The sequence below is a fragment of the Chrysemys picta genome, chromosome 3, assembly GCF_011386835.1.
Source record: "Chrysemys picta bellii isolate R12L10 chromosome 3, ASM1138683v2, whole genome shotgun sequence".
Taxonomy (NCBI): domain Eukaryota; kingdom Metazoa; phylum Chordata; order Testudines; family Emydidae; genus Chrysemys; species Chrysemys picta.
The window spans coordinates 113,794,931-113,804,471 of record NC_088793.1 but is presented as its reverse complement, the minus strand read 5'-3'; positions in this window follow the sequence as shown (position 1 = coordinate 113,804,471).

Genomic DNA, 9,541 nt, shown 5'->3' with positions numbered 1-9,541 from the left:
ACTCAGGTCTTAGATCCACAAAAGGACAGACAATGCAATGCCTAATTTTTAGTTGCCTAGAATAGACAATGAAATTCAGAGTGAGGCTAGAGAGACTAAGGGCGAAATTCTCCTATATTAGTGTTAATCTGGAGCCACGGGATTATTCTGCTGTCATGCCAGTCTAACTGAGAACAGAATTTGTCCCTCTGTTCTTAATTCAACTCCTTGTGCCAATGTTCTGCAGGGATCTCAAAACAGTGCTGTTTCATACCTAAATGTGTTGCAATCTCTTCAGTCACAGCAGGGTATGCCTTACCTTCCATTGCTTTCGTCAGTTTAAATTAGCTACACGTTACTACATTTTTATAATACAGAAAAACAAGCTGTAGTTTTATTTAACTAGAATCCACTTCCCTTCCAGACATCAGACAGTAAAACTAAATGGTCATTCTCATAATACTTTATGATCTTAAGCATCAAATATTCCCTGGTCAGTAAATCTATCAAGATTCATTGACTCCTATTAATGTCTAACCGGGCACTGTGCTCTTAGAGCAACTGTTCACGTAAAGGGTTTGACTATGTGAAATCATGCTGGATAGCCGGAAAATAATTTACACCATATGCTTTGGTTTGCAAGAACAAGGGAACATGAAATCATTTACTGTAATGCATAGATCAGAATTCCACAGAAAATAGAACACCAGTCCCAACCCCATATATGCAGCTTGAAAATGTGATGCCCTGACTCCATCACTCATTTATATATTACTTTTATTATTTCATTTTGCTTATATCAAATAAATTTTCTGATGATGTCCTACAATAAAGGCTAAACACACCCTTGGCATATTATAAATAATACATAATATGATGCTACATAATGTAGATATAGTACTTCAAAGAGATAATTATTAGCTCTATGGATGCAGATGTCTAAATAGGGGAAGGAATAATTTGTAGAATTTTGGTTTTACCACTCTAGGGAATTGCTCTGAGAGTTAGCAGGTCCGAGTTCTATTTTCACCTCTGCCAATGACCTGCTGGCCAAGTCATTTCAACTTTCTGTGTCTCAGTTTCACCTTCATTAAAATGGGGATAATGCGATTTATAGGGATATCTGGAAAATAACAAATTCCATTTAATGAAAAAATGAGGTTTTGAAATTTGTTTTGTTCCAAAGCAGAATGAATATGAAACCTTTTAAATTTTTTTGCAAAATAATAAAAGACCAACCCACTCCAGAATAGCCAACGGCTGCTGGCTGGCCAGAACAAGGGTGGTCTAGCCTAGTGACCGAAGTGGGCGTCAGGCCTAGTAGTCAGGATCAGAGCCACAGGCAGTAATCAGGAGCCAAAGCCAAGCGTCAAACCACAGATCAGGAACTGGAGTGAGCAGGATATCAGGCAAGGAGGGGTGCTCCTGCCTTGCACCCAGGCAGGACAGGAGCAGGCACAGTGGTGCGTTTGAGCATTGAAAAACCAGTGAGCTGGTGCTGCTTCAGGCCCTGATTCTTGATAGTATCCCCCCTCTTTGAGTAAAGCATCTAGGGGCTTTGGGACCTGGTTTCTTTGGGTATGACCACACAGCAAAGAAAAACCCATGGTTGGCTCATGACAGCCAACTTGGGCTCGCGGCGCTTGGGCTGTAGGGCTGTTTCATTGCTATGTAGACTTCTGGGCTTGGGCTGGAGCTTTAGCTCTGGGAATTTCCCACCCAGTATGGTCCTAGAGTCCAGGCTCCAGCCTGAGCCCAGAAGTCTACACAGCAATGAAACAGCCCCACTGCCCCAGCCCTGTGAGCCCAAGTTGGGTGGCATGCCACGTTTTGCTTTGCTTTAGTAAATGTACCCTCAGGGTAAACATAGTGGGGTATGCAGGAGGTATGGGGCATGGATGTGTTCTGCAGGTTCCCATGAACGTTCATCTGGGCCATACCCCTCCCAGTCAATTAAATATTGTAGTTTTCATTGGACTCACTGAGAGTCTAGAATCTGCCAAACCACATATTCTTCTTGGCTGTGAATGGTTATAGGTGGAGGAGAGAGAGAGAGTACGGAGTGGGAAAGGGTTCTTGACTAATGATTTCTGAAAGGAGACATGGAAGGGGATGAATCTTGAGGGAAGCTGATAACTATAACTTGAAAGTTACTGGGTTAATCTGTTTTGTGATCTGGAAAGGCCCCAGGTTCTTATGGTCCAGCTTCAAAGAGGGGTGAGTCATTCGCAGATTCTGGGCAGACAACCACACCTTATTCCCTACCCCAAAGACAGGTGTTGGCTGGTGGGATCAGTCAGCATGCCATTTGTAGGTAGTCTTGGCAATTTCTAACTGCCTCTGGAATTCTTGGTGTGCCTATTGGATGTGGATTGTGAGTTTGACAGCAGTGGGCATCGATGATTTGGAGATGATCCATCAATGAGCACGAAGATGGAAACCAGTTAGCAAAGAAGGGAGTCTGCTTGGTGGAGGCATGTTTGGTATTGTTGTACACAAACTCAGCATGAGGGATCAGGGACAGCCAATCATCTTGATGATAGTTTAGGATGCAACATAGGTACTGTTCAAGAACCTGACTGACCCACTCCACCTGCCCATTAGTATGGGATTGTTGAGGTTAGGGTCTCGCCACTTAGGAAGTTTAGAAATTCTCTCCAGAAGTAGGAAATAAACTGGGATCCTTGGTCAGACACCACGCCTGTAGGCAAGCCGTGGAGATGAAAGATGTTGCTCACAAAAAGATGGGCTGTCTCCTGAACAGAGGGGAGCATTCAATATGGAATAAAAATATATGCCATCTTGGTCAAATGATCAACCATCACTAGAATGGGTGGCCTTGGGGAGGTGGCAATTCCACAATAAAGTCCATGGAAACAATGGCCCAAGGCCAAGGTAGCGTGGGTAAGGACTGAAGGAAACCCATTTGTCTTGAACAGAAGGTCTTGGTCCAGGCAGAAAAGGTCACAGGACTCTACATAGAGCATATGGCAGGCCACCAACAGTTCCAGGGGTTTTACTAGTTTTTATAGACAATTCATCCCAAGATTCTCTGCTTTGGCCAACCCTCTTACAACCTTGCTGTGAAAGGGAGCCCAGTTTTCGTGGTCCCCAAAAGCACAGGCTGCTCTTGATAATCTGAAACAGAAATTCATAGCAGCTTTGATCTTGATCCAGCCAGACCTTCCAGATTGCCCTAGTCCCCCCCTCTCTCAAATCTTCCTGACAATTTTTTCATCAAAACCAGTATGTTTGAGAAATATTTCAGTTTCCACAAAACCACATTTTTCAGTGGAAAAGGTTTCAACCAGCTCTCGCTATTTCCAATCTTTTGTAAAACACTTTGAGATCCACAGGTGAGATTGTCAGCTCTTTGGGGCAGGGATTGTCTTTGCATGATGTCTGTGTATAGCACATCATCTTATTCAATAGCTCTGCTTCCTGTGAGTGGCCAGGGTCTTCTGTTGATCTTACAAACTAAATAGATTAAAGCACATCGCAGTTTGTCTGTGTAGTATCTGATTAAGTTCTGAGTTGGCTATGCTGGTAGCTAGAATCTGAGCAAACCTGACTTGGAATTAATGAGAGACAAAAAACATGACTCCATGATGCAATTTAAAAAAAAGTCATGTCTGAGGCTTTGAAACTAAAGGAAGAAAAGTCTCAATAAATGAATTAATGTCACAACCTCAAGAAAATAATTGTCACTGTTTTTAGTAGTGGAGATGTTTATACACCCAATGTTTGTACATAAATATTGGCCTTGACAAAGATGCCAGAACATAGCAATGGAGTCCCAAGCAAATGAACACTTGGACAGGTTTTTAAGATGCTGTCATACAAGAACTAGTATTTCAAGTTCTATTAACTGCTTATGGCAATCTCAGCAGATACCTCACATTCTTATTTTGGGTGTGGTAATTTGGAAAGAGTCTGAAGACTGCTGGCAACCTATAGCATATTCATCTAAGTCACTGACACATGTAGCAGCAAGATAGACACAAAGAGGAAAAGACCAGTTATTGTTTCAAAGGATCTAAAATTGTGGTGTTGCACAGTCTTCAAAAAAATGTTACAGAAGATGTAAAAAATGAACATGTGACGTTACATACAGGTCAAGAATAATCCGGACAGTTATGTGGTAGCAAGCTGTTCGCCCTGCTTGAAATGCAACTATGACAACAGTCAGAGATGTAGATTCTCCAATCAGTGCCAGAGCGACCAAATAAAAGTTATAATTAATTATTATTATGCATATGGAACTGTCAGTGTACACAATGCTGTCCAATTGGATAAGTTTGTCAACTAAATAGCAGATTCTTCATCCAAATAGCTTTCAGCGTAAAGGCAGAGCACCTACACCATTCTGCATTGGTTCTATAGCATATAGTCATTCTAGGTAGAATGTTACTCAGGAGAGGTGGGTTTTCAGGGGTTCTTTGAAAGAGAAGAAGGATGACACAAGGAATATATTAACTGGGAACAAGTATGTGGATCAGCAAGAAGGAAGATATAAACCCTTGAGTGAGCTGCTGGAGTTAGAGAAGGGCAAAGTATATGAGGCATAGGAGGAAATGAGGATGAAAATATAGGTGGGAGTAGATTTATGGAGATCATAGAAAGTGAAGAAAACAGTCTCAGGAATTATTTTAACATGGGCTATATTTTACTGCTATTGCCCTTGGAGCCTGTCAATATCTTCATATTTCCACTGAACAGAATTTTTAAATGATCCCTTCAGCTTCACTTTTCTGCCTGACTTGCTCTGCTACATAAACTATCACAGCAGCATGCTGAACACATGCAGATACACCTTATTCCATGAAAAAACGGTTTACATATGTGGGATTCTTCTTTTTGTTGTATTGCCCTTTGCTTGGAAAAGAAAAGAACTGTCATCTTCTCAAAGCAGACCAATTAGAGATGTTTGATTCAAACCAAACTTTGTTTGCATACCGTTACATGGCTTTATAGACAGCAATGCAGAATGAATAAGGACTCTACTCTTCAGCTTTTGTACAAGGACTATTGCAGAATTACATTTGGTCCATCAAAAGAGATGTCTGGAAAATGGATTACAAACAGCTTCTGGACACAATCAGAATATCATGGGGACATTTGTTTAGTTAGAATAAGCAAGCTAACTATTTGCTAAGAAACCTGACACACTGAAGGATCATAAACTGCTGAGCAAACACAGGCTGTAGAAGAACGGCGCTATTGGAATAGGAGTTTGGGACAGAGAGTGAAGATTCTTGTTTTATATGAACCGATTCTCATTGCAGGATAGAAGCCTTTGTGAAATAGCATGACCAAATTTGCTTGCTTAACTTAGATTGGACTATTGTAAAATATGTTGGGTTTATCTTTGGCCCTACTCTGGATTCAGAGCTGGATTTTGCATATATATGAAAATAGGAATTGTAGCTAGCATAGGCAAACAATAATAATGTAAGAGCTAAGCATTATTGTATTTGTATCATGGTATGCCTAGAGGCCTGGTCAGAGATCAGGAGCCAGTGACTTTTTTGAAATGGTCAGTTTTCCAGTCATAACTGCACCTAAATGCCATTAGCCGAAGTAACATCACTGAAATCTCAGTTCAGTCACCTGCTGTTTTGCCTGAGTTAGGTTTGCAGGATTTGGCCAATAGGCAAAACTGAGTCCCCTTCTGATGTGGTTTTGAATTCACATAAAATTCTTCAAATACCTTTTCCTCAAGAGCATATACCTTCGTTCCCTGGCTAAATGTGTGACCTATTTTGCAAGACAGTTATTTCCCCACCCATCTTTATTGCAATTAGCTAGAGGGAGGAATATTGCCATTCTAAGTTTTCTTCACCTCCTAGACTTTTATCTGCTACTTTGTACTTCAGTCTAAGACCAAATTTTGCCTTCAGCAGTGACTAGTGCACTCTGTCCCTTTTCTGCTTCTTTATTATTTCTTTTGCGTCAGGTTTTGATACATAGTCACGTCACATTTAAGGGTGTAGTAGCTCCATTTTGCCACATGAATGAGCACCGCACTCAACCGCCCAATCCTGATGATGGTCAGGCCTGGAACGTAAGGTGGGTAGAGTGAATCTACAGCCACTTTGCCATCTGTTAGCATACAGCATGTGCTGGAAAGGCAGAGAAAATGAGAGCCCTTGCTAATGAATCCCCCAATCTGCACTAACACACTGATCCTCAACCTCTCTGTCACCATCAAGCCCGACTGAAACCAGAGAAGTTACTGCAGCTCTAAAGGATTCCTCTTCCCTTCTCTGGTCTTACTTTTCTGGTTACAGACTGAAGGGAAGAGGTCAACTAGAATAATGAAAGTGATTAATGTGGAGATACAGAGCCTAACTGGCAAAACGATTATTTTTATATGCCAAAGATGTCAGACTTACACCTCAACCAGCACTAGTATCAATCACCACAACGTGTTTAGTGACAAGCCTCCCATTGATTTCAGTGGGAGCAGGAGCAGGTCTTAGTAATATTTTGTATGAAGGATAACCAAGATTTTGGTGTTGAGTGTCAGTTATTTGTGCAAATTTCTGTCCTCCCTTTACAAGGCTGTAAAAAACAGAAGCTGTTTTTCTAAAAATATTGTATCACACATTAGCCTTTGTGGCGGGGCGATGACTCACTGGTGCGGCGCCTCCTGCTGGTTGTCCAGGGAATTAGCTCTTTTCCAGCTCCGGAGCACCTTCTGCTGGCTGATGTCTCGCCTGCCGCAGGCCCCGTGTCCTTCCCAGACCCCAGAGCCCTTCATTTGCAGCTCTGATTGGCTGAAGTTATGTCATATGATTAGAGTTTGGCTGTCAAGCCTCTAAATGGCACTACAACTTAATTGAATACTCAACACCTGGCGTTAGCTGAGCACTGATGCCAAAGTGAAATACTTTTTTTTAGTACAGTGGATTTCTGCTACATAGATCAATTTAGCAGCCCCCATTTTTTATCGTTATAATTGAATGATCACACTATCTAGATCCACAACCACTTTCTAGAACAGACACATCTATAGACATAAAATTGTCATCATGCCAGGATTACCACAGAGTTCTGCCAGGCTTTTATACTAGCAAAATATAATATATGGAGATATACCTATCTCATAGGACTGGAAGGGACCCTGAAAGGTCATTGAGTCCAACCCCCTGCCTTCACTAGCAGGACCAAGTACTGATTTTGCCCCAGATCCCTAAATGGCCCCCTCAAGGATTGAACTCAACCCTGGGTTTAGCAGGCCAATGCTCAAACCACTGAGCTATCCCTCCCCATGTTCAACCATAATTCAATACCACTGCTCAAAACGGAGTTAGACAACATGGTGGTAAAAATACCCAAGTCCCAATTACACTTCCATCTCCATCAGTGCCACCACCGAAGAAGCTGCACAATGGTGAAGGACAAAGAACAATCTTCCTGGTGCAGACAAGGCCATTGTGCTATGACTGGAAGCCAGATTATAAATGGCACTCTTGAAAACGGCAAGCTTGTTAACCTACAGCCCAGTAACACTCAGAAGTCTGAAATTCTTACCTTTGAAAACACAGAAAATCAAAAACATAACTTCTAATTTAAGGGGCCAACATCAGCACAATCAAAAATAGCATCTGGAAAGTAAGATTTGATCTATATGGCTAAATGATGTCACTAAAACTGAATTTCACCACAATTCTAAGGGCAAGACATCTGGATTTCAGAGATGTTGAGCACTCACAAATCCAAGGGAAGCCAGTGGGAGTGGCAGTGGCTCTGCACCTCTGAAAATCATGCCCTAAATTTTCAGAGAATACTCTAAGTGCACACCAAATCTATGACTGAAGACATAAATAAATGGAAACAGGTTCCTTTAAATGAGTCCTGCAATTGGAAATATGAATTTTTTGCATGCACATCATGTGCTTAATTGCACATCCAATTATGCAATGTCTTTAAAAAAGGTAAACAACTTGACTGCACATGTAAAAATAGAAAAAAAAAACAGTACAAAATCGTTTTTACTATTGGTGAAATATTAATGACCTTAAATATGGACACATATTCCCTCTCACTGTTTGCAAATATGTATAAAGGGAGAGTCAAATCCAACTTGCTTTACTCATGACAGAGCTGTTGCATTGATTCTCAGGGAACTGTTAGTAAGGGTAAACCAAGTAGGATTTGGACCTCTGCACAGTATGTTTTTCAAACTTAGTATTTCAGAAACAGTCTCTTGATAGAGTTAATCACCATTTTGCCTATATACCCTTTAGCGGGGTAAAAATACCTTCTTGTGTCTCTCCCTCTCTAATAGATATGTTTCAATAATTTTTAAACAATTTCAAAATCTAATCTAATCCAGGGCAATTTGATTTAGTTAGTTATTTGAGCAAATGCACTAATAAGGCTTGGCTGCCCATATAATGTTGATGAAAGCATGTTGTTAGATGCTCCTATAAACAGATTAGTCCTCAGAAGGGTTGCCAAGATTTGTCTCTGGCCATTAGCCCTTCAATTGTTGTTTTGCTATCAAGCACCACCTGCTGAAAAATATTTGTATTTGCAAGTGAAATTAGATGTCTGTTTAGTTATTCATAAATCTGTATAATCCAGCAGCCCCATTATATTTTATATTTGAAAAATCTGTGTCAGTAACTGTTTAGCCCTGTCTGTCTGGTTTGTACTAGGCCTTGAAGAACATAAGAACAGCCATACTGGGTCAGACCAATGGTCCACCTAGTCCAGTATCCTGTCTTCTGGCAGTGGCCAGTCCCAGATGCTTCAGAGGGAATGAACAGAACAGAGCAATTATTGAGTGACCCATCTTCTGTCATCCAGTCATAGCTTCTGGCAGTCAGAAGTTCAGGAACACCCAAAGCACAGGGGCTGTATCCCTGACCATCTAGGGTAATCATCATTGCTGGACCTATCCTCTGTGAATTTATCCAATTCTTTTTTGAACCCAGTTGTGCATTTGCCCTTCACATCATCCCATGGCAACGAGTTCCATGGGCTTACTGCATTGTGGAAAAATTGGAAAGAGTCCAGCGGAGGGCAACAAAAATGATTAGGAGTCTGGAGCACATGACTTATGAGGAGAGGCTGAGGGAACTGGGATTGTTTAGTCTCCAGAAGAGAAGAATGAGGGGGGATTTGATAGCTGCTTTCAACTACCTGAAGGGGGGTTCCAAAGAGGATGGAGCTCGGCTGTTCTCAGTGATGGCAGATGACAGAACAAGGAGCAATGGTCTCAGTTGCAGTGGGGGAGGTCTAGGCTGGATATTAGGAAACACTATTTCACTAGGAAGACGGTGAAGCACTGGAATGCGTTACCTAGGGAGGTGGTGGAATCTCCTTCCTTGGAGGTTTTTAAGGTCAGGCTTGACAGAGCCCTGGCTGGGATGATTTAGTTGGGAATTGGTCCTGCTTTGAGCAGGGGGTTGGACTAGATGACCTCCTGAGGTCCCTTCCAACCCTGATATTCTATGATTGTGTGAAAGTGTACTGCCTTATGTTTGTTTTAAACCTGCTGCCTATTAATTTCATTGGGTGATCCCTGGTTATGTGTTATGTGAAGGGGCAA